Raw genomic sequence first — 26,889 nt, forward strand, 5'->3', positions numbered from 1 at the left:
GTGGTTCCCCTTGGAGTGGTTCTCAGAGCTCAGTGGCCTCTGTTGATTCTGCTAAGTCAGTGGCCAACGGGAGACTAAGAACGCGGTCGAGGAGGGGCTAGGATGGGACCAGGCTCCACTGGATTTAGGTCACTTGTCACAAGCAGAGATCAGGACATGCGTTTCCCTGTGTTTGTTTAGATGACAGACGGTCAGCTCATCCAGGCCTGGCTGGACTTGGAGGGTGCAGAAACGGATCTGGACAAATCTTTGGTGAGGGCGGAGTAGGTGGCCTGGCTCTCAGAGCTGGAGAGAGTAAGCAGGCAAGGGCATCACAGCTATAGATGGAGGAGGGCGGTAGGTCCCAGACTGCAGGGGAGAGTAGGGCTGAGGAGCTGGGCTTCTCTTCCTCCCTCCCTCCCTCCCTCCCCCCTCCCTTCCTCCCTCCCTCCCTCTCTCCCTCCTTCCCCCCTTCCATCCTTCCCTCCCTCCCTCCCTCCCTCCTTCCGCCCTTCCATCCTTCCCTCCCTCCTTCCTCCCTCCCTCCCTCCCTCCTTCCTTCCTTCCTTCCTTTCTTCCTTCCTTCCCTCCCTCCCTCCCTGCTTCCTTCCTTCCTTCCTCCCTCCCTCCCTCCCTTCCTTCCTTCTCTCTCTCTCTCTCTCTCTCTCTTTCTCTCTCTCTTTCTCTCTTTCCTACCTGCTTGCTCATTTTTGTCCTTATCACTTGTTTGTCCTTCTGGGACTTTGCAAAGTAACCAAGAGCTGTTTTTTAGGAACATCCTCTGGTCGTAGGACAGAGCAGTAGGGAGACAGACTGATGGACAGGTTTCAGCTGCAAAGCTCTTTCTGAGACAGAAGGGAGGGCTGTTCGTCCAGGAGCAGTAACTTGTAGAAATTCATGAAAGGAATAAAACATTCTCCCAGGAAACCCGGAGATCTTTAACCCAGACACAAAGGCAAGACTGGAGTCTTAGGGGGTAGCCTGAATACCCGCGTGAGAATACACCACGTTGCCTGGCTTGCTCGGCTGAAATCTGTCTCTTAATTTAACCCCTCTCCACAGTACACCGCCCCTGCAACCCAACAGGGTGTCTGCACGGCCACATGCAGCTTCCGAAAAGCATCACCCGGCTTGTATAACATCTCCTGAAAGCTGTTTACATCTTACGCTTCTTGAAGTTAAAAAATAAAGAAAATTAAATGTGAATGAAAGAGATTGCCAGACATCCAAAGATTGACAGAAACCAACTCTTTTATTGCAGAATAATAGGAGAAAAAAAATATTTGTTTAGGCCCTTGCTTTTGTGCCTGACACACATTCGGAAAGTGGTGTCCGAGGTCAGTGTGTGCACTTCCCAGGCTGCCAATCACATTTAAAACCACGACAATATAGCCTGTGTTTCATTTCCCCGTCCCGCTGAGTTAGATCTCAGCCTCACTACCTTCTCACGTCTCAAAAGATGCTGCTCCTTTTTTTTTTTTTTTTGACTCACTGAGTTTGCGTTTGCTTCCCTCTTTTAACCTCTTTCATCTGGTACCTCCAATCCCTCAGGGCCCACATCCAAGGCACCAACTTTCTGAAGATGCTTAAGCTTCTGGAGGGTAGTTAGTTCCTTCTCCTGGCTGCACAGAGCCTGGGGTCACCCAGTTGTTAAGTCAGACAGATTTGTAGTATGTAGGGTTACTTCCTGTACCAGGCTTCAAGCATCGTCTGAGATTCTATTTTATTTTATTTATTGTGTTTACCTTTGTGCACTCAGGTCCTGGCACATGATTGGGGTTTTTTAAAGGTTCATTAAAACAAAGCAACTGAATGAATGTGTACAAAAATGTTTTAAACATTCTAGGCACTGCAAAAATCTCCTCTACATGTTAGGTTTATTACAAGTGACTGTGTTCGTCAAGGGTTATGTGACTCTATCAATTCTGTTCTGATGTTTCTTCCACTGTGAGTTAGATTTAGGGAGATTGGAGCCCAACAGGTTCTCAACCTTGGACTGAAAAAAAATTTTTTGGCAGAATTCTATGTCCTTTTTTATTCTTTCTACTATCTCGCTAACTTTATTTTTTTAATATATATTCTTGGTTGTGGAGCCATCGTATGCATTGTAGGATGGAAAGCTGCACCCCTGGTCTGTACACATCAGATGCCAGTAGTACTACACCTCCCCCTGGTTGTGACACCCAAAAATGCCTCCAGATGTTGCCAAGCGCTCCCTGGGGGGACAGACAAACTCACCCCAAGGCTGACAATCATTGGCGTTCCCTATATTTTGTTTTCCTTTCTTGTTGTTGTTTTTTAAAGAGTACCTGAAGGGGACCATTTCAAAAGGAAAAACGGCATCTATCATGGAAAGATTCAAGTAGGTGCGGTTTATTTGTTGGACATTGTTGAAGCCAGATAAAGTTCACCTTTCTCCTCTAAGGAGGAGAGAGAAAGAAAGAGAGTTAAACAGAGGCACTTGCAGCCCAAGGGGCCGCACTTGGTGCAGATGCAGAACAGGGCGCACGTCGTCAAAGAGTGTGCTGTGGGGTTAAGAGCTGTGGACGGAAGCCGGTCAGGTGCTCTTTCCTCTCTGAGCACAGCCCACCATGGACAAGTCTCTCCTGCCTTATATCCAGTAATCCTTCTCGGGCCTGGATCCCGTCTGCTTTCTACTACAATCACAGGTTTGAACTTGACTCAAATGAACAGTCTGAAAGCCAAATTCGGTCTCCTTGGAATGAAAGGCATTTCTAACGGGCAACCACAACGTAGTTTTGTCTGCAGTCACCACTCACAAGCTTACCACTCTTGACTTGGTGGTTCATGATTAATTACCTGCTCAGAGCTACTTAGGGCTTCTCATTAATAGAAAGTCAGCAACAGGGAAAAGGAAAGAAATGCTGGAGTCTTGTCCCATCTCTACTAAGAGATGACGAAACTATACGTAAACATTTCAAATTAGTTCAGGAATAAAAAGCAAAGGTTGTCGTATTAATCTGGGTTTTCCAGAGGAACAGAGACAATAGGACATATAGAGATCCAGCTATCCCCAGATAGCTAGATTTCTATATATTTACATTATATAAATATGTATATATAAGTATATAGACAGATCTATCTATCTAATCTATCTTATCTCTCTCCCTATCTTTCTGTCTATGCATATATAGAGAGGTATGTAGATATATAGATATGACATCATACATATATAGTTTGTGGAGGAATGTATGATGTCATCTATGTACACATATCAATATTTATGGTTATAGGGTGTGGAGATGCCAGACTATGTGATTTCTTCTTTGGCAATAGTATGATTTATGCAGTCACACTGCTGTGTTCTTTGCTTATCCTTCTAGTTAGCGACAACTTCAGAAGTGCTCAAGAAACATAGCAAAATCTCTCTCTTTCTCTCATATATATATATGTATATGAAAAGAGAAATAATTGACATTGAAAGGTTTCTATGTAAGTTCCTTGGTGATAAATGCAATGTGCTAATTCAACACATATTTTCAAACTAAAAAGTGGGATTAATGTAAATCTGCCTAATGGAATTCCAGAATCCTCATTATTTATTACCCATTTGTGGGATGAGAAAAAAAAATGGTCTCAAAATGTTAATCCTCGGCTTCCCTGGTGGCGCAGCGCTTGAGAGTCCGCCTGCCGATGCAGGGGACACGGGTTCGTGCCCCGGTCCGGGAAGATCCCACGTGCCGTGGAGCAGCTGGGTCCGTGAACCGTGGCCGCTGAGCCTGCGCGTCCGGAGCCTGTGCTCCGCGACGGGAGAGGCCACAGCAGTGAGAGGCCCGCGTACCGCAAAAGAAAATAAAAAAAAAAGTTACTCCCTCCCCCCTGTACTCATCGAGTCTGTTTTGAATTAATGGAGCTTTATGTGCCAACCTCATTAATTATTACAAATGAATCTGAAGAAATAATAGACTCGTGTTGATACTTTATTGAAATTTTACAAAATATTCAGATCCATTCATTTGAAAATGTCAGGCAAAAACTAAAAACCTAAGCATCTGAAATATTTCTATCCGCAAACCATCAGTATTCTTGGAAGCCAAAATTTATTATAATTCAATATTCCTACGAGTAATCCCTTTTGTTCTGGGATTAGAACCAATTTCTATTTTCAATGAAATCTTCCATTTGTTTCTTTTCTCCTTTAAGGAAATCATTTCTATTGGTCATGAATATTTACTGTTAGATGTTACCTAAAATAACATAGCTACATCAAGTTTGAAATCCTGGCTTTTAAAGGGTCATTTCAGGCTATCAGAACGTGAAGCATATTCCATGAAGAGGCTTGCTGGGAGAATGTCAGTTGTACCAATTTTCAGAGTGTATCCAGAATGATGGGGGGGGGGGGCTTCTCATCACTGGCCTCCTAATTTGTATATACTCTCTCTTCACAGTTTCCTTAGAGAAAGATTGCTCTGTTCACTCAGGGTCTTTGTGGTTCCATATGAATTTTAGGAGTGTTGGGTTTTTTTTTCAATTTCTACAAAGAATGCCACTGGGATTTTGATAGAGATGGCGTTGAATCAGTAGATCACAATGGGTGGTATGGACATTTTAATAATATTCTGTCTTCCAACTCATGAACGTAAATATCTTTCCATTTATCTGTATCTTCTTTCATTTCCTTCAATCATTATTTTATAATTTCCAGTGTACACATCTTTCATCTCTTTGGTTCATTTGTTCCTAAGTATTTTATTGTTTTTGTGGCTATTTTTAATTCTCTTTTTGTGTAGTTTATTATTTGCATATAGAAATGCCTCTGATTTCTGTGTGTTGATTTTGTATCCTGCAAATTGACTGAATTTGTTTATTAGAGTTTTTTGGTTGAGTCTTTAGGGTTTTCTACTTATACGATCACGTCATCTGCAATAAGTGATAATTTTACTTCTTCCTTTCCAATTTGGATGCCCTTTATTTCTTTTCCTTGCATCATGGCTCTGGCTTGGATTTCCAGTGCTCTGTTGAAGAGAAGTGGTGAGAGTTGGCCTCCTTGCTTTGTACTGCATCTTAGAGGAAAAGCTTTCACTTTTTCATTGCTGAATATGATGGTAGCTGTGGTGTTTTGATATACGGTTTTTGTTGTGGCCATTGAATTCTAAGAATAGATTAAACATTCTCTTGGTGCTTAAAAAATGCACCCAGAATTCAAAAGGTAGAAAGAGCCATCAACTACAAGAAGTGACACCTAATCTATGGAGAAAGTACAAAGATCCCACTGTGTACATGTTTTGCGTTTCCTCCATCAGTTGACGTAGGTCTTAGACAGATTCTGTATGAGCTCCTTCTAACCAGGTAGGGCAGGTCTAGTCCACCCCAGGGATGCCCCAGAGACCAACAGGACAGTGAAACTTTGCTTAAGGTACAATTCCAGCTCCTTCCCCTGAAAGACCTATCCTGGGAATTGCTTTCGTTTCTAAAATCATTATACTCTCTCTCTAAAGCATCTTCTCTCATCGTTCTTTGAAACCGTATTCTGGGAGAGCAATGCGGGCGTTCTGGGATAGACTCTATCTGTATTTTTATTATGTTTTAATGTTCATTTTAAGATTCTTCCCCACCTCTCGAATTACATACAGTTTTATTATTTTTAGTCTCACAGGAAATAGTCTCATTTTGATTGCATATTTGAAGAGTGTATATGGATGTATAAATGTAATGTATTTCCAATTTATGTCCCTTTTCCGAAAAAGAATGTCGAGAATAGTCAAAATCACATGTATTACATTATAAATACCATACTCAGAGCCCTAGTATCGGTCATCTGTATGTATATAAATTAAGGACGTAAGGTGTGTGTGTGAGAGAGAGAGACAGAGAAAGAGAGATGCTATATCTATGTTGTTTATAGATTTGTGAAACACATAATTTCATTAGTTTTTAAACTGAATGTCAATATTCAAGATTTCCAAGCTTCTCCTCACTTTGTCCTGTATCATAATTAAGTCAAAGGAAAGAATTCACTTTTGAATTTCAGTTACCTGGAATTGACCCAGCAGCTTCTTGCCTATCTTCAGTTCTCTCTCACACTCGGAGAAGTCAATGTAACTTCCATTTGCTTGCTGTTATATGACCGTTCAAAGCACTCCCTACACACACACATGCAAATATTCCGTATGATTTCCACATGAGAAAGGGGGAGAGACAGCTCAGTGGAATGGAGCCTTTCTGGCATAACCGAATGAGAAAACAAGTTTCGTTCTCTGCTTGCAATCCTGTCATTATCAAAGAGATAATTTAATTTCACGTGCATGCTTTTTGACATGTGCTATGCCTGTCACCGGTAAGAAGCCCAGCAGGTTTTATGTAACCCACACAGCTGGGTCTGCGAAGCACTTTTGAAACCTAAATAAGATTGTGAAACTGGGACATGGAACCCACTGATAGATATCACTCTTTCCTGTGGAGAGAACGGGTAATACGCTTTTCATCGTCTCTCTGGAATTGTCTATCCCCCTCTAGTCATCCAGATATTTGCTGGGCAGGCGCAGCTCCCAGGACGTGGCTCTGGAAACAAGCTGGTCTGCTCCTCTGGGGCCACTAATGACTTTTCCTGGAGGTCAGGGGATAAGCAGCCTAATAGAGGCAACTCTGCTCCCATGTGCTTCTGGCTGGGAGACCATCACCGCTGATTCCCGGTTCCCTCCCCCCGCCCGCCCTCCAGGCAGCCATCACCCTGGGGACCCTCATGCAGCAAACTGCTCTCTACCAGGTAGCAGCCCAATTAAATTATCAGCGGCCAGATTGCTCTGCCAGCCTTTCAAGTACATGCTTCATCTGTGTGACTAAGGATTCAGAACAAAAGGCAGATTTCCAAATTGCCAGTCTCTTTAATAAACCGTTTGAAGGTTATATGTTTGCTTCTCTTAAGGGGCAATGTCCTGTTGTTTTTCTACCATGGTCGTATTCTCTGGAGCACTGCTTGCAGAGATAGAAGGGTAAATGACTCCGTTCTAGCCACATATTAGCAGAGGGTGGCATGGGCCCCCCAGGAAGGCTTGTTAGAAAAGAGCAGGCTGGGCTCCCCTGAGGGTCTGAGTCAGCAAGTCTGGGGTGACACCCAAGAATTTGCATTTCTAACAAGTTCCCAGGTGCAGCTGATAGGCTTCCGGTCCAGGCACCCCATCTTGAGAACCACTTCCTACAATATATTTCTCCCATTTTAACTCAATCGTTACATTCAATAGTTCAAATAATTCTATACTTCAATCTGCTGATTCATAATGATTCATTCCATCAAGGTGTTCTCCTTCTCAAAATCTGTATTGTTTAATTATCCACGTCTCGGCATTTTACAATATTTTCACTCTGGCTTTGATAACCATGAATTGAAGAAAAGAATGACATCGGTGTAGGCACCGCTGCTGATGTTCCCATCACACCCGTTATGTCTTCTTAGAATTGTGTAGTAGAGGTTATTTCTCCCTTTATTAAAATTAATTTAAAAATCCCTCTTACCTTATTTGAAAATGAACTAGGAATACAGACATGAGAGGCATGCATTAGAGGACTAGCTACATGGACATCCCAGGCATCTGGCAAGTTTAATCACCCACAGGTGGTTCTTGTAGCTGTACATGCAGCTCACCTGTAACCTGTGCTTGTGAACCAAGGGGTCAGGCGGAGGTGTCAGGAGGACCTCTCTCCTCTCCTAAGTAGCGGCATTTCGGTGTGCTGACAAAGGCTCGCTCTTCCAAACAAAACTCTCCCTACCTGCATGGTGCTATCTGAATTTCCACCCTTCACTTGATTACCGAGTCTTTTATAAAATAACTGGAACTAAAAGTTAAAAAGTAAGTACCCCTGAAAGAGGTAAGGTATGGCGTAAAAGACATTCCGTATATACTACAGGTCTGTACTAATTTCCTAGTACAGGAAAAAATTACCTGTACAAAAAATTACCAAAAACCAGGTGGCTCTAAACAACAAACATTTATCCTCCCCTAGTCCTGGAGACCACACCTCTGAGATCCAGGTGTGGGCAGGGCCGCGCTCCCTGCAGAGGTTCCAGGGGAGGGTCCCTCCTGCCTCTTCCAGCTTCTGGGGGCTCCAGGCGTCCCTGGGCTTGTGGTCGCATCCCTCCCGTCTCTGCCTCCGTCTTCATGGGGCTCCTCTTCCGTGTCTTCTTTTCTTATCATAAGGACCCTTATTATTGGATTTAGGGCGCATCCTAATGCACGGTGACCTCCTGGCTCCTGGCGCAGAGCTCCCGAAACCCTAGGAGCTTCCTGAGTCACGCAGGCCAGAGGAGCATCCTGCGACCCTCGGAACGAACCGCGCCGCGCCCGAGTCTGCGCTGAGGCGTAGCCCTGCGAGGTGCGGGCCGGTTGCCCGGAGGAATCAACCACGTGACGAGAGGGTGGGCCCGTCCAGCCCCGCCCCCAGGCGCCACGGAGCGCGGAGGGGGCGGGGCTCGAGCGGCTCACGTTGCGCGAGGCTTTCGACAGTCGTTCCTGGCTGCAGCCCCGTAAAGTCTCTACGTTGAGGAGTTCCGAGCGCTTCCGGGTTGGGCAACCCGTCCGCACGTTGGCAGAGTGACGACCCCCAAGCTCCACGGAGACAGGCGCTCCGGCGCTCGGGGCCCCCCCGGGCCTCGCCCTCCACCGCTCTCTTTGGCTGTTCGTCCCTTTCTGATAAACGGGTGAGTCAGCCACGTGTTGCCTGCGTTCTCTGAGGAGGGCGTCACGGGGACCCTCCGTGTGTAGCCTTGTCGGACACAAGTGTGGGCGGCCTGGGGACCCAGTCCCTGCGCTTGGGGTTGACGTGGGAGCCGTCCTGGGGCACCGAGTCTTTACCCCGTGAGGTCTGCGCGCCCCCGGGCTCCTATCAGAGTTGAATTGAAGTGGACGGCACCCAGCTGGTGTCCCAGGAGAACTGGAGACCTGCTCGGTGTGGAAGACCCACACGTTGGGTGTCGGAAGTGCTGTGAATAGAGAAACAGTTTTCCTTTAATAATAATAATTATTATTATTTTCTACTCCTTTGGAGCAAACACCTCCTCCTGGCTGGCCTCTCTGCTCTTGGCCTTTTCCCCATAAGCCAACCTTCTCTCTATAGTCGGAGCATTGTCTGAAGCAGCAATTAGATCATGTCCGTACCTGCTTCAACCCTCCGTGGTTTTCCAAGGCTGTTAGAAAAAAGGACAAATTCCTTCACCTGTCCTGCTGACCGAGGAGGGGCCGCAGGTGAAGGGTGGTTCCTGATATAATGAACATGAGTTGGGGCTGGTGGAAACGATCTCCCACGGAGTGCATCTCTGGGTTTATGTTCTGTGTCCTGTTGCCTCAGGAGCTTCAGTGTTTTTTACTTACGTTTGACAGAGGAAACAGATTAAAATAGTTCGGGACTCATCAATGTGCCTAACCTTCTAAGAGCGGACCCGTATGCTTTGGCGAGGCGGGCTGTCATAGCATCTGTAAATAAATCCAACTTTGCCTTGTCATTTCCAATATTTGTGCCTCTTCTTTCCACTCTGTGTTTCATTTATTGTGCAGAATTTCCAATAATCATATCTATTGTGAGGATCCTTCTTTTGTTCCTGGTTTAATAAGCCCACCTCAATTTTGTTCGCTCTTATTGGCTTTGGTTGTGAGATCAGTAATCTTCCCCAAGTCAAAGATTTATGCGAGACCGAAGCAGAGTTCAAACCCAACAAAGGACACCATCTCCATAGAATTTTGAGACTAGGGTGGCAACTCCTGTTGGCGTAGAAATTTGTGGAGTGTGTGGTCATGCTTTAGCGGGCTAGGCTCTCGGCCAGCTCTAGAAACTGTTGCTAATGTGTGTCTTTATCTTTAAATACTGTCGGACAAATTTTAAGTAAATATGATTTTTTTTAAGTGGGTCTTGTAGTTAGGCCAGCCACATCTAAATGAAATAGAAATTATTTTAATTTGGTCTGTACTGTGTTTCTACTTCTGGCAATTTCACACTTATGCAAAGTCTGTTGAACCTCTGGGATTGTTATCTACTAAGTTACAGTGAGAAAAGCAGCAGCAAACTGAGCACTGTTTAGTTTTTGTTTGTTTTTTGGGTGTTTTCTTTTGGCCAATCTTGAGTTATCCCCCAGGCACCTAATTCCCTGAGTCTAGCTCCCCACAATTTCAGCTCTCCCAGATTATCACGTTCCTGCCCACAGTCATTGCCAGGTTCACCATAATGACAAGGTCGTTCCCAAGACTCGTTTTCATGACTCGTTACGCATTTGAGAAATTCTGTTGGGAAATTCTAGATCACCATCTGCAGGACTTCTCAGAGCCTTGAATGAACTGGTGTGCCTTCGATCATTCAAAGAAGGGTACGTCGTACCGAGTGCTGTCAATGCAAGACGCTTTGAACATGGAAGGATTCTAAGGTCTCTATTAAGTGGAACACACTTTTGGAAGGACCCGCCCGATGGAAGAGGTCCAACTTCTACAACCCTGTTTGCTTTATATGTTCCTCCTGGTGGGAAGAAACCCAGCCCACACTGCCCTCAAATCAACCTCCCCAATCACCCCAGCTAGAAATCATCTCTCCATCTTCTCTAGGCCTTGAACCGTGTTTTTGCCTATTTGGTTGTTTGGCAAGTGTCCTTGATTTTAACATGTTCACATTGGGAGGTTAGTGACTTAATGTGGAGGCTCAAACATTGAGTCCATAGCAGACAGAGAGGCTGTGAATACACCGGTCAGCTGAGGAAGTCAAAACAGGCTAGTTCTGGACTTGCCAAACTCTGCCGACTTGACCCTGGCCTGTCATCTGGTTTTCGCGCTGCAGGATACCTCTGTGGCCCCACATAATCAGCGTGCGTGTGCACAGATGTTCGCGTGTGCACGAGCTCTCTATTCTCTGCACAGGAACCCCTGCTGTCTCCACCGATGGCAGAATCTGGGGCTTGTCATCTGTGATTTCCTGGGACCTCACACAGTACCGTGGATACGATAGTTACCCCAGAATTATGTGAAATGAATGAACTCTCCTTTAGAAACAGTTTTAGCTACTCATTTCCTGTCTTGTTCATCTTCGGGGACACATTCTTCATTTAGGGGAAAAAAAGCTGCTTCTTTGGTCAAATTAATTTGTTTAAAGGGTTCGGCCAAGACTGAACGAAAAAAGTTTCATAGATATTCTGTCAGATACAAACCAGTACATCTTAGAGAAGCATTTGCTTTTCTAAAAATTGGTTCTGCCTTGCTTCTCAGCTGGGCACATCTTCTTTTGGTTTAGCCAGCCTGGTTTGCTTCTCAACAAAGTGGAGGGAATCTCATCCTTTAAGGTCATAGAGCTAATCAAATGGGCATCGGTGGGCTTTGTGGGCATCTGTGGACTTAGCATACAATATCTGTTACTTGCTTGAATTTCCTTCCCATTATTTAAAAGTATTTTAAGAGATAAACAGGTCAAGTGTATTAGGAAATAAATGTTTCATTTCAATTTCAGCATAGTGAGGGATAGGTACTGTATTTGGTCAGCTATGATAAACTGCCCTCATTTTGTTTCCATCCACCTGCCAGACACTGGGTCTGATAAGCTGGTCAGGTAGGTCCAGATTTTAGTTCTCAGGAAGCCCAGGGGTAAGGTGGACATCAGGTGAGAGAATCAACCCACACAGTGAGGTCATCGGGAATCCAGGTGTTTTCTGTCTTCCTGCTCTGCAGTCTTGGGAGTTGGCTGTCTTCAGCTTCGGAGTTACAGGCTTGGCTTCAGGACAGAGAGATGTGATGTAGCAGCAAAGAGAACATCTCTTCTGTGCGTCTCTGCTAGTTAGGAGGACACTCTCCTGTGACCCTTGCAGAAGACGTCCCTCATCTGATTAGCAAGAATCACATAACACACCCAACTCCTGAGGTGAACAATAGCAAGATTACAGGGATTGCCTCTGGTTCAGTCAGACACTCCAAGATGCCATCAGCTTTTCCGTGGACACTGGGCCGCACCGGGGTGGAGTTGGGGATGAAGACGTGAACAAAATCACGCATCTAATTGGAAGTATAAATTCATCCTGAGAGACCCCTGCCAGTGTTCCAGTGCAAATGTCTAGAAGGGTATGTTTGCTTTTGCTGTTCACAGAATAAAATTTCTGATAATATATGATCATGAATGCCCGCCTTTGTTTACATCAAATTGAGCAGAAGTTGGGAAAGGTCAGGGGAGAAAAGAGCATGATAAAGTTTACGCGTTCTTTGGGTTCCATTTTCATTGCTGATCATGATGGAATTCAAAAACAATGGTGCTTTTCATACGGTGAAGTTCTTGTCAGAAGAAGAATGGAAATAACAAGGCTAAAATATCACCGAATGCCTTCCGGTTCTGAAAACTCCTCGGACATTGTAATTATCGTAAAAGACACTGACTCAAGATTCGAGAGGTCTTTACACAATATATTCCATGATGCCGAGCTTGTCAAAGATAGTCCAGTTGACTTGAGGATAAATAAAACAAAAGCATCGTGAATTCAGGTGAAACAGTCTATGGGCATTCCTGGTTTCTACAATCCAAACCTACCAACATTTAAAATATAAACTTGGAGTTCGGATTGCACTTGACACGGGGTGAATGTGTTCAGTAAATCATTGTTGTATTTTCAGATATGTGACAACCTAAAAGGGCTATTCTGAATGAATTACCAAGGCACATGTAAGTCTAGTTTTCAATAACAATTTTTTTTTTTTTTTGCTAAATATCTGTCTTTGTCTTTACCCACCCATAGGCAAAGACACCCCTTGGGCAAAATAGTTAATTTAGTTGCCATGATTCATTAGGAGTGACAAAAGGAGACAGAGAAACTTCCCTGGAGTTTTGATGGAATGAACGAGGAAAGTTCCCTTCTTATTCCTATTTACATACCCATGAAATTCCCTTTGGGAACCACTGCTTACTGCGGGCCTCCTTGGTCACCTCTTCTGCTTCCCATCTCCTTCACTTCTGATCTCCCCTCGATGGGAGTAGCATTTGATTTACGATGGGTTTATGACCCATCCTGTAGTATGGTGCCCACTCTGTGGAGGTGTCTTATGTTGCTTTAGGAAACCTCAAAAATTAGATACTGCATTTCCTTGAACCCAAAGAAGCTTGGTCGTATGACACGCCACTTTTATCTGGTTCTCTGAAAGAGAACATTGCCAGTCAAACCAATAACATAATGTTTTCTTACCACTTAACAATTTTTATGTTACACTTAGTCAAACAGCACTCTAAAGATCTACTATACCACTTTTGTGTGTACCTAAGACAAATTAGGGAAGGGGTCCCTACTTTTTTTTTTTTTTTTTACAACTTTACGTGTTGATGTTCACATCTTCTGACACTATGGTATAATCTTATATGTCATTAGTATGTTGCTGATATGTCATTCTCTGCTTTGTGTTCACCGTCTATATGAAAATAGAGCGTATATAACTGAAAAGTGCACAGATCATTCATACGAAGCTTGAGTTATCACAAGTGAATAATTTGTGTCTGCATCTCCTTGGTCAAAAAGTTGACCATTGCAAGAAGATTCTCCCAACAACTCGTCCCCTGCCCACTTCTCCCAATCATGACTTTTCATGCCACAGATTACTTTAGGCTCCTTTTAATATTTATAAAACTAGAATCATAGAATACTCTGCTGCATCTGACTTCTAATGCTTCACGTTACATTTGTGAGATCCACCAGTGCTGTTGTGCTTAGTGGTGGTTAGTTTATCTTCAGTGACATGTGGTGTTCCATGATACAAAAAATACTATCATTTATTGATCGAATCTACCTTTGACACCATTCGATGTGTTTCCCATTTGCGGCTCTTATAAATAACGCTGGCGAGCACAATTTTGCATATATCCCTAAAAGTGAAACTGACGCCTCTTAAGGGATATGTATGTTCAACTGTATGTACATGTTTCAAAGAGCTGGTATTAATTTACACCCTTCCCCCCAGCATTCCCCTAATGTTCTGTATCTGTGCTATCCAGTATGGTAGCCACCAGCCACATGTGGTCATTTAAATTTAATGACTATGAAATAAAATTTAAAATTTAGTTCCTCAGTCCCAGTAACCAAGTTTCAAGTGCTCAGTGGCTGCATGTGGCCCCAATATTTGGCAGCACAGATAGAAGCTTTTATCATCACCAAAAAGTTCCTTTGGGTACCACCATTTCACATCCTAGCAGCACTCACTATTGTGAGTCTGTGTAAACTTTGAAATTCACATGAGTGTGATGGTATCACCTGGTGCTTTTTTTAAAATTTATTTTATTGGAGTAGAGTTGATTTACAATGTTCTGTTAATTTCTGCTGTACAGCAAGGTGACTCAGTTTTATATATATATATACACATACATATATATACGTATATATATGTATATATATGTTCTTTTTCATATTCTTTTCCATTATGGTTTATCATGGGATATTCAATATAGTTCCCTGTGCCATACAGTAGGACCTTGTTGTTTATCCCTTCTATATATGATAGTTTGCATCTGCTCATCCCAAACTCCTAATTTATCCGTCGCCCACACCCCCCACACTGGCAACCACAAGTCTGTTCTTTATGTCTGTGAGTCTTTCTGTAGATAAGCTCATTTGTGCCATATTTAGATTCCACATATAAGCGATATCAGATGGTATTTATCTTTGTCTAACATACTTCACTTACTATGATAATCTCTAGGTCCATCTGCGTTGCTGCAAATGGCATTGTTTCATTCTTTTTAAGGGGTGAGTACTATTCCATTGTGTGTGTGTGTGTGTGTGTGTGTGTGTGCGCGCGCGTGTGTGTGTGCGTGTGCGCGTGTATATATATACACACACTGCATCTTCTTTTTTTTTTTTGCGGTACACGGGCCTCTCACTGCTGTGGCCTCTCCCGTTGTGGAGCACAGGCTCCGGACGCACACAGGCTCCGGACGCGCAGGCTCAGCGGCCATGGCCCACGGGCCCAGCCACTCCGCAGCGTGCAGGATCCTCCCGGACTGGGGTACGAACCCACGTCCCCTGCATCGGCAGGCGGACTCTCAACCACTGCGCCACCAGGGAAGCCCCCCACTGCATCTTCTTTATCTGTTCATCTGTCGATAGACATTTAGGTTGCTTCCATGTCTTGGCTATTGTAAATAGTGCTGCAATGAACATTGGGGCGCATGTATCTTTTCTAATTAGAGTTTTCATCTTTTCCGGATATATAACCAGGAGTGGGATTGCTGGATCATATAGTAGCTCTATCTTTGGTATTTTTAAGGAACCTCCATACTGTTCTCCATAGTGGCTGCACCAGTTTACATACCTGCCAGCGGTGTAGGAGGGCTCCCTTTTCTCCAGACCTTCTTCAGCATTTGTTATTTGTAGACTTTCTGTTGACGGCCATTCTGACTGGTGTGGGGTGATAACCTCACTGTGGTTTCGATGTGCATTTCTCCAGTAATTGGCAATGTTGAGCATCTTTTCATGTGCCTGTTGGGCACCTGTATTTCATCTGTGGAGAAATATTTATACAGGTCTTCTCATTTTCTGATTGGGTTGCTTGTTTTTTTGTTGCTGAGTTGGGTGAACTGTTCGTGTGTTTTGCAGATTAAGCCCTTGTCGGTTGCGTTGTTTGTGAATATTTTCTCCCAGTCCCTAGGTTGTCTTTTGTTGATGGTTTCCTTGGCTATACAAAAGCTTGTAAATTTGACACGGTCCCATTTGTTTATTTTTGCTTTTATTTCTATTGCCTTGGGAGACTGACCTAAGAAAACATTGGTACAATTTATGTCAGAGAATGTTTTGGCTATGTTCTCTTCTTGGAGTTTTGTGGTGTTTCATGTCTTATATTTAAATTCGCTAATAAACAAACAATGCTTAGAGTTAAACACTGTGCCAATTTTCCACGACGAGATTAACATATTACAAGAAACAATAGAAAATGTGGGTGGTGTTATGTGGTAAAGAGTAGTACTCTTGGACACTTTGAATAATTTTATGTAACCTTTCTGGGAGGCCATTTGGAATTATATAATGAAACGCCTTTAAAAAGTCTTAAATTTGTCTCTGTAGACATAATTTTAGAAATGTAACCCAAAGGAAAATAGCACAAATGGGGAAATACATAATCCCAAGGAGGTTTACAGTAGCAAAGCAGCAGCATAGCTTCCTTCCCCAGGATAGATGGGTTAATTAAATAACCCGTATCTTAAATTCACATGTGTGATGGTATCACCTTGTGCTTTTTTAAAAAATTTATTTTATTGGAGTAGAGTTGATTTACAATGTTCTGTCCATTTCTGCCATATAAGAGAGTACTATATCTGATGATAAACACAGATACAATCAAACATATTGTTCAGTGACCGGGAAACTAAAACTTCAAGTAAGATTTACAGTTCTTATCTCTAATGTGGAATATTGGCTGAATTTTTTGGAAAACTGTTTAATCAGAATTTTTTCTAATTTTTCTCCAATAAAACATTATATATACATGTATGTATGTATATATCTAGTCACAAGTCTATCCCTTCATTATTCTTCAGATTCGTTTCAAGAATTTTGCTCCTTATTTTAAAAATTAAATTAGAATATATTTACATGTATAATTTCTATGCATAACTATATATATAATCTCTATACGTCAAGATAGAGACAATTTGTGTATCTTGAATACCAAAAATAATATGAAAATTCTGCTTCGTAACACGGAAATATGGACATTCAGTCAAAGTGTCTTTGTTTGTTTTGTAAATGGCATTTTAAAATATTTGTAAATTGTTTACTTATATTTCTACCCTGTGTGTTCACTGGTACAGAGAAATGCACAAAAATAACAGAGTTGCTCAAATCATAGAAATAACTGTATTTCCAGTTAATTTTCTCTTTGGATTGAATCTCATCATGAGATAATGTATGTGAAATGGTTTTGAAAATTGTAAAACAAGGGGGAAATGTGAGTGTTTATTGAGAACGATCTTGCCCTGGAAAATACACTCATGCTACTTTCCATACATCTACACAATCCACTTCACTGGAAGTCATCTCAAATAACTTCTAGAAATGGAAACATTTCCTCTTTTGCTGCAGTAGGAGAAAATAGAAATAGGGAAATTATTTCCCTGAGTGCATGTACTGAGTGCCCGAACTGATTAAAAGTGGAGCCCAGAACCAGCAAAATGAACAGTCTTGTGGGATGAGAGAGTAGGGGAGATTACCAGTATTAAACATTTGATTAAACGAAGTACTTGGAGACCACTGAGCAAACCATAACTTTCCTTTCATTTTCAATATCCACTTTATTTTTTAATGTGTTCTACAATACTTTTATTTTTCATGAATGCCAGAGGACTCTTGTGTATACCATGGAGTATGAACTTACTGAGTGAATTTATTTAAATCCAAATACATTAAAAAAAAATCTGAACCTACTTGTCAGTAAAAGGAAACCTTTGAGAGAACGATGAATTATAACATGGGCATTTTTAAGTGAAAGTTTATCAGGAGTACTACCTAGCATAGATCCCCCCATTTGTTTCCCCTCGGTGCATCTCAAAAATTCTGATTCTGAAGCAGACTTAATTCGTGAGAATGTACAAGTCCCTGTATAAATTTAACTCCACTCCCCGTGAATTGATATCTGGAAAAAAAAAACCCAATCAAATTGGTATTCATAATGAACACCTTAAAAATTACTACTTTTAATTCAGTTATGTTGTGCAGTGTTTTCTTAATAGAATAAAAATCAGTGTGTACACTAAGACCCTTCTCAAATTGTCCATCATCTTGTTGGACCACCTCTTAATTTAGAGATCAGCTGGACCCCCATAATCCGTAAATGGAAGCCTCTGTGGAGGAATTGCATGGTAAACAAGCTTGATATTTCTTTATGTTTTGTGATTCTTCAGTGTCCTGAACTGTCTGCCATGTCATGTTAAAAATGACAAAGAGTGGGACTTCCCTGGTGGTGCAGTGGTTCAGAATCTGCCTGCCAAGGCAGGGGACGTGGGTTCGAGCCCTGGTCCGGGAAGATCCCACATGCCGCAGAGCAACTAAGCCCGTGCACCACAACTACTGAGCCTGTGCTCTAGAGCCCACGAGCCGCAGCTACTGAGCACACATGCCACAACTAATGAAGCCCGCACGCCTAGAGCCTGTGCTCCACAGCAAGAGAAGCCACCACAATGAGAAGCCCATGCACTGCAACGAAGAGTAGCCCCCACTCGCCACAACTAGAGAAAGCCCGTGTGCAGCAACGAGGACCCAGTGCAGCCAAAAATATAAATATAAATTATTTTTTTAAAAATGACAAAGGATAAGGGAGCCTCAGCCCAATGCACTGTCCTCATTTCTGCCATGTATCATCATCAGAGCCTCCACTTCTGCTGAACTGGATGAAAATTCACAGACAGTTTCCTCTTTAGGATTGCGACTTTGAACAGGGAAAGTGGACCCTGTCTCCTCGGAGTTACATCCTCAGGTCTCGGGGTCTCATGAGCTAAGACTGTTGTCCAAGGAGAAGGCATGAAGTGGTCCAAGTAATAAGGAGAAAGAGCTACCTTCCTGTTGACAAACCTTATATATTCAAAATCAAAAGCCCCTCAAAGCCCTCAAAAATCTGTCCAGTAAAAACATCTCTGAGAAACCCAGTTATCCTAAGGTTCTCGCACAACCCTCTTTCCTACCAAATTTCCCATCCTTAAGACTCCTGATGCATGCAGTTTGGACCAGGTCTGTGGAGGGATAATAGGAGGATAAACTAATATGGTGACAGAGAAATGTCTGTTCCACTTGCGAAATTAACAAGGGGCCTCCATCTACCATCTCCCCTTTCTGGGTGTCTGTTTCCAGTGATCTGTTCTTTTTCCTATTGAGCACTCTATTTGCCATTTTCCAAATTTGGTTTTGGGATTTCTGCGGTCTTCTGCAAATACTCTTCCTTTTAATTCGTGGATGACCATGAGTTCTTCTGAGAAGAGTTCTTGTCCTCAAAACACTCACCGTCTGAGATGAGAGGCAGAGAAGTAAAAAGATGCTAAAATAAAAACCAATTCGTGTCATGACAAAGAGTACAACACTAATTGGCGGTTTCAGTGCCCAAGTCGGAACTGGCTAATCAAAGAGTGGAAACCACAACTTTTGCACCAGAGGAACCAGGATGCCCAGAGGTACTGTGTAGTCAAGGACAAAGTGGATTTGGGGAAATGGGAGTAACTTGGAAAATGCTGGCGCATGTACCAAATATTGGGCAGCTCTGAAAGACCAGTGGGGCAGGTTGGCACGTGCAGTGGGAGCTTTCTCTTGGCGGCACTGTGTGGTCAGTGATCCTGGGAACATGTGTGTCAGATAATTTTACTCATTTGCTCTAAACGGCAGAAGGCTTCCCATCCTTCTCAGGCGCCATACTTCTCTTGGGCACTAGGTGTGTTCCCCGCTCCTAGTTTCTCTTTTCTGCTGTTTCTCTTTTCTCTGTCTTTCACGACCTCCCTCTGGATCTTTACTCCACACATACCTTCTCAGGGAACTTTCCAAGGCTTTCCCTCCACGGTCCAACACATCATTCCCACTTCCCATGCTCTGCTTCTGTTTATCCTTAGGACTTTTCTCTTTCGGACGTACTCTAGCATACTCCATATTGCACCTTGTTTTCTTTTTTCCTTTTTAGTGTGTCTTCCTCTTGCACAAGCAGCTGTGCCAGCCTGAGATAGGAGACCGGAGCTGGCCAAGAATGCTTATATTTATTGACTTATTTACTTATTTATTAGTTTTATTTTTTTGGCAGTGTCAGGTCTTAGTTGTGGCACGTGGGATCTTTCGTTGCAGCGCATGGGCACTTGTGGTGCGCAGGCTTCTCTCTAGTAGTGGCAGCGGATTTTCTCGTCTCTAGTTGTGGCACATGGGCTTAGTTGACCCACGGCATGTGGGATCTTAGTTCCCTGACCAGGGATCGAACCTGCATCCCCTGCGTTGCAAGGCAGATTCTTTACCACTGGACCACCAGCGAAGTCCCTATAATGTATATTTAAATGTGATATGTGATATATACATCTTAGGAAATGTTTACAAATTTAGGATCATACTGTATATATAATTTTGCATCCTGCTTTAAAAATAAAATGCTGTACTTTAAAAAACTGCCAATGTGATACGTATTTTAATCTGACTGTTAGTGGCTGATTAGTACCACAGAATTTATTCAGCTAATTTCATTTTGTTGAGCATTTGCACTTGTTTCCGATTTTCACTACTATCAGTAAAATTATAGTAAACATCCTTATACACAAGTCTTTTCATAAATCTGATTATTTCTTTAGGATAAATTCCAAATAATGGAGTTATGATTGTTTTTAAATTGTATTCTTTTCCTTTCCTGAGTCTATGCCAGACCTAACTCATCCCTAATAACAACATGCTCTTTCATTTTCTCGGTATTTTTAGACATGCCTGAGGAATTTAGAGAATAGTCATTTTCTTTAGTTAGAATACTTTCTTTCCATTTAAAAGCTGAAATTCGGGGCTTCCCTGGTGGCGCAGTGGTTAGGAATCCGCCTGCCAGTGCAAGGGACATGAGTTTGAGCCCTGGTACGGGACGATCCCACGTGCTGCGGAGCAACTAAGCCCGTGCGCCACAACTACTGAGCCTGTGCTCTAGAGCCCGTGACCCACAACTGAGCCCTCGTGCCATGACTACCGAGCCCACGCAACGCAACTATTGAAGCCCGCACGCCTAGAGCCCATTCTCCACAATAAGAAGCCACCGCGATGAGAGTCCCACACACAGCAATGAAGAGTAGACCCCTCTCGCCGCAACTAGAGAAAGCCTGCACGCAGGAACGAAGACCCAATGCAGCCAAAATTAAAAAATAAATAAAATAAATTTTTAAAAAAGCTCAAATTCAACATTGATGCAATTTTCCAAACAATGCAGTGTGTTTATATCTGCATGATTTAAGCGTCATTTATCAGTAGGCAAGATTCCCAATTAAATGATTAGGCACTGTGATGAAATATTTAGAACTCTTCCCCCTTGGAAATAAGCATTTATATTGCCATCCGTAATGAGCAATAGTCATCTTAATTGCTTAATTTTCTAACAGAAACATTGGTGCTTTCATGACTATTAACTAAAGCAAACAAATCTTAATTACTATATTCTAGACTAATCATGTCAGTTAAGACCTTAAATTGGAAAAAATAATGTGTCTGGAAAGTGGCTCTTTCCTTCTTGCAAATTGGGCATCCAGACTTCCCCCAAACTGTGGAACGTCCATCAATATTTATTGAATATCTGATTCACTTTAAACTCAGTGCTGAATGCCAAGCATGCTTAATGCTAACATACATTCTAAATATACATGAGAAATATAAACGAAGAACTCCATGCAATAGAATCAACTATGTAGAGAAATGATTTGAAAATTATATGTATATATATAATCTCAGATATAAAATGAGAAAGGACAGTAACTTGGAAATGAATCTGGATTGGATCGAAGAAGAGAGAGAGGGGTATTGAACGTAGCTGGCACTCCTCAAATATAGATTTGCTTATTTAACTTCAAGGAGGAATCAATTCTGTTTCACACGAGGAAAGGTATTTTGTGTGCAGCATGGCCAATTGGCTTACAAAGCTAATTCTGCTAGAAATAAGGGATCTTGGGAGTTGTGGAGAAGATGAATTCAAACTACGCTGGTATAAGAAGGTAGTAACCATGCTCTTTTATTCACTGACACACATTCAGGACAGTCACAGACGTGTAGTGGGCACTTGTGAATATCTCTGGTGGAAATGTAGGAACCACTTTAAAATGATCATTAGGTGTGAAAAGCCAAGCGTTTACAGACTTTCTTGTAAGATGAATCATTTAAATTAAAAAATCCACTACTCGTGTTAAATATGATAAAGGCATTTTTTGTTTTACTTACATCCCTTTCTCAAAAAGTAAATGGAAGAAAACCTTGTCTTCAAAGAAACCAAGAAATGAGAACTCCAGGCCAGCAGACAAACTGCTTCCTGGCTAAGTGTGCAGTCTAGCCAGGAGACAGAGATACTGACAGTCTGTCCTCCATCAGAATCAATAGCTCCTAGAAAAAAAAAGTGTCAGAGACCTGAATTAGAGAGGAATGCAAATGGGCATATGTAAATCCTTCCTCTCAACAAAGCCTGTCTGTCAGGACTGTATCACTTGCTGCAAAATCCTATTTTCAACACTGAAATCTGACTGTAAACTTCCCTCCACCTCCTCCTAGCAGAGACAAGCTTAGGACAGGCTCAGGATGCAATTATGTTGATGGAAATAAAAACGAGGAAAGCATTTCCATTTTTAAAAAGCTGTCACTCCCATCGTTTCCATGGATCTTAGATTCCTACCTCTATGTGCTGTCTGAGGTGAAGCAAGTTGAGATGATTGCATCCTTGACTTTAAGTTTACAACTGTATCTACTGACTATGGGATAAAGTCTCCCTATCATCTGTACCAGCTCCCTGAACTCTTTTTTTTTTTTTGCGGTACGCGGGCCTCCCACCGCTGTGGCCTTTCCCATTGCGGAGCACAGGCTCCGGACGCGCAGGCCCAGCGGCCATGGCCCACGGGCCCAGCCGCTCCGCGGCATGTGGGATCTTCCTGGACCGGGGCACGAACCCGTGTCCCCTGCATCAGCAGGCGGACTCTCAACCACTGCGCCACCAGGGAAGCCCTCCCTGAACTCTTGAATCTTGAAAGAGACCTGCTCCCAATGGCAAAGAACTGACTTGGAAAGAGGGAGTTTTTTTTTTGTTTTTTTTTTTTTTCTTTGCCGTACGCAGGCCTCTCACTGTTGTGGCCTCTCCCGTTGCGGAGCACAGGCTCCGGACGCGCAGGCTCAGCGGCCATGGCTCACGGGCCCAGCTGCTCTGCGGCCTGTGGGATCTTCCTGGACTGGGGCACGAACCCGTGTCCCCTGCATCGGCAGGCGGACTCTCAACCACTGCGCCATCAGGGAAGCCCATTTAATTTGAGTTTATTTTGTTTGTTTTTTGTTTTTGCGGTACACGGGCCTCTCACTTTTGTGGCCTCTCCCGTTGCGGAGCACAGGTTCCGGATGTGCAGGCTCAGTGGCCATGGTTTACGGGCCTAGCCGCTCCGCGGCATGTGGGATCTTCCCAGACCGGGGCACGAACCCAGAAAAGAGGGAGTTTAAAGGACAAAGTGAACCAAAGTTGCAAGGCAGACCCTTTGCATTGCTAATTACCTATTCTAAGGTAAGACCAAATGAAAGGGGAGCCAACAGAAAATTGTCTAAACTGCAAAGAAAGCAGGTGAGACGGGGTCACACAAGGGAACAAGCAATATAAATAACCAAAAAGGAAATGAACGATAAACTTAAGGAAATGATTTCAGACAATTACTTCTTCATCGTCTGCAACAAATTTTCAATACATGATTTCTCTTTTAAAATGCATTGAAAGATGGAAAATGTCTCCAAAAAAATTACAGAACAATAGAGGAGTATGTAAATGAAGTTGCTAAAGCTAGTGAAAGAAATGAAAGAGGAAAAATAAGAATTACGAAGGTTGAAAAAGCCATTTGGAATATCATAAAATAGACTTAAAAAGACTAAAATACTGCAGCGCAGAGGATAGGTTTGACTCAGTCACTCAAAATGAAAAAGGATAAAGATGTTCAGAATCAGGAGGACAATTGCAATGAGAGACAAAGCGGGTATAATGTGTACATAAGTGGTGTGCCTGAAGGTGAGAACAGAAGAAAAATTCCATTCAAAAACTAAAAGTAGAACTACCATATAACCCAGCAATTCCATGCCTTGCTATTTATCCAGAAAACCCAAACACAGTAATTTGAAAAGATGCATGTACCCCAGTGTTCATAGCAGCATTATTTATAAGAGCCAAGATATGGAAGCCACCTAAGTGTCCATCATCAGATGAATGGATAAAGAAGATGTGGTATATATACACAATGTAATATTTCTCAGCCATAAAATAAAGAAGGAAATAATGTCATTTGCAGCAACATGTATGGACCTAGAGATTATCATACTAAGTGAAGTAAGTCAGATGGAGAAAGACAAGTATCATATGATACCACTTACATGTGGAATCTAAAAAATACAACAAACTAGTGAATGTAACAAAAAGAGCAGACTCACAGATATAGAGAACAAACTAGTGGTTCCCAGTGGGGAGGGAGGGGAGGGCAACTTAGGGGTGGGGGAATGGGAGATACAAGCTATCGGATGTAAGACAGGCTATAAGGACGTACTGTACAACACAGGAAATACAACCAATATTTTGTAATAACTGTAATAGGAGTGTAACCTTTAAAAATTGTGTAAAAAATGTAAAAAATAAAGTTTTGTGGTTTTTTTTTTAAGAATGAAATATAAAGTCGTCCAAAAAAAAGATGTGATAGAAGAGAAATTTCTTGAAATAAAGGGACACTTGAATCTAGTCGTCAAAAGTTAGTTTAGGAACAGTTGTTACACACTGAACCTCTCACCAAAACCTAGCCTAGTGATGTTGCCAAATGGGAAAAATAAAGAGAGAACCATAGAGTCATTTGGAGAGAAAAATAAGTCCTACATAACATAGAGAAAAACAGGTTGGCCTTGGACGTTTTCATGGAGACGTTCGATGTCTGAGTGTAATGGAGCAATGGATATCGTTTGAAAGAATGTGGTCTTCAGAATGGTCCTTGGTCTGTAAAGGACATCTGACAGTAACCGTGACATTATCTTTAAAAACTCTACTGAAGGGACTTCCTGGTGGTCCAGTGGTGAAGACTTTGCCTTCCAACCCAGGGGGTGCGGGTTTGATCCTTGGTCAAGGAGCTAAGATCCCACATGCCTCGTGGCCAAAAAAACAAAACATAAAACAGAAGCAATATTGTAACAAATTCAATAAAGACTTGTAACAAATTCAATAAAGATTTTAAAAAATGGACCACATCAAAGAAAAATATCTTAAAAAAAAACCTACTGAAGAATGAAACCATTTAAACAAATGATGGGAAAATAATTCTGAAATTGAGACTTTATCAAAAGGGGTGCTGGTATGTACTGAATCCATCCTAATATAGTTCCAAGGTAAAATTATGGAGAGAATTTTGAAAACCAACTGAATTGGATTATTACAAAACTTGCCCTTTTCAAAATGACACTAAAATTAACAAAATTGGAAAGCTGAGGAGAGAGAAGATACCAGGAAAGTATTTGTAGAAAGTCCTTCATCTTTCGTAGGGGGAAGTCAGTTGTTGCCCATAAAGCTAAAACATGACATTAACAAAAACAGTATCTCCAACCTTTTTAAAGATTTTTTTTTTCATGAGAAGACTGTACAGTAGAAGAAATATCTTTCTGAATATCAGTATTTTGAACTTAACTCCACTTTAGGTTCTTCTGTGAAAGGCATATCTTTTCTCCTAAGCATATATGGCATACCTCATTTAAAAACGGATTCAATGCATTTGATCGACTTACCTACGTTTGGTGTGTATATGCATGTAGAGATGGTATTGTCTAGATGTTGAGTTTGCTTATTTTAGATGACTTTTGGAATCTTCTTGATACTTGTCTGTATTATCTGAATTTATCATTTAAACTGTTCTGATCATTGAAGAAAAAAAGAGTCATTGGTGAAGGAAAAAAGTAATAAATTAATGAAAGCAAAATCTATCCACAGCTTCAGAGTTTAGCTTAGCTCTGCTAAGTTTAGCTTAGCTCTGCCTAAATGTCTCATTAACCAGAATTTTCAGGCTAAAATACACACTTATTCAACGTCCCTGCCCCCCTATTCTGTCTCTTTTTGAGACCCCCATGTTGCTTTACTTTGACAGAAGAGGAGGTATTTCATCCCTTCCTGTTCACACACAAGCAGGGACCATACAATTGTATATTTAGTCCAGGACATGAACGTAAATCCTCTCCATTTCCCCCTTTTCTTCATCTTAACTAAACTGACATAAATTAAACTACATGAATAAATAAATATTCTCCTAGTTCCTAAACTCCAAGTATGATATCTTCATCCAAGAGAGAAACTTTCGTTTTTTTAAACAAACCCTTAAGTTTTGGCATGTTTACTTCAGTGAATTAACATGTGCTCCATCACAGTGAGGTCTGTGTACTCTTAGCTGTCTTTCTGTGGCATTATTGCTGTTACTCTGACAGTATCCATCTTTATGAAGTAACAACCAGAGCAGACCATCTTAGTTGTCCTTTCACACCGAACATGATGTTCTGACTCCCAGAAATCAAGAGCAAATAGCTTTGAGACTCTCTGGTTCATGGGAATTGAAGTTTAACATCTGAGACCGTCCTGATCAAAGGCCTACGTCAATAAGGGCAAAACCCTGGGTCCTCAAAATTTGGATTCTTACCCAGAACCACTCAGGGAACACACCTGGGTCCAGAACCCAGATCTTCCTGCTCCCCGACCCTATGAGCATTCAGTTCTTTTCTATACTCATTGGCGTTGACCACCTCTGGAAAGCGGCAGCATGGCATACTGGGGAACAAAAGGGGGAATGCATTCAAAACCAAGCAGATCTCTGTAGAAATCATCTCACCTTTCCAAGTACCAACATAGGTTCTTAGGAATATTAATTTTCTTTTCTCTTTCTTCTTTTTCTCCTATCTTTCCTTCTCCAACCCAATCCCATCATGGGAAGAGAATATCACATATCTCAATGGGTCGATAACTCTGTAATTTACTGGGCTTTATTTCTCATGGATAGAGAAAATTGGACCTGAAATTTATGTCTATTCATAAGTATGCAGTCCATTTATATGGTGGTTCATTAAGGTAAAAGGAAGGCTGTATACGTTCATTAAATCCAAGCCTTTGCATTTGACGCGGGCATTTTAAGGGGCTGTGACGGATACATCATTAAAAGAATTAGGTTTGAGGTTAAATTAGTTATCGAACCACCTCCAGGCTGAGGTTCTCTGCTGTGTGGGAGATGGGGCAGGGG

At 42.1% G+C, this 26,889-nt stretch overlaps 1 long non-coding RNA gene across 1 annotated transcript in view; it reads left to right on the plus strand.

Moving 5' to 3' along the window:
- The first annotated feature begins 8,386 nt into the window (after positions 1–8,386).
- LOC117310137 (uncharacterized) overlaps positions 8,387–26,889 on the plus strand; it is a 241,051-nt gene continuing 222,548 nt past the window's right edge. Inside the window, exon 1 of the long non-coding RNA XR_004524382.2 lies at positions 8,387–8,635. This is a non-coding gene — a long non-coding RNA (uncharacterized lncRNA). The remainder of the gene's footprint in view (positions 8,636–26,889) is intronic.

The sequence above is a fragment of the Tursiops truncatus genome, chromosome X (genome assembly GCF_011762595.2).
Source record: "Tursiops truncatus isolate mTurTru1 chromosome X, mTurTru1.mat.Y, whole genome shotgun sequence".
Classification (NCBI taxonomy): Eukaryota; Metazoa; Chordata; class Mammalia; order Artiodactyla; family Delphinidae; genus Tursiops; species Tursiops truncatus.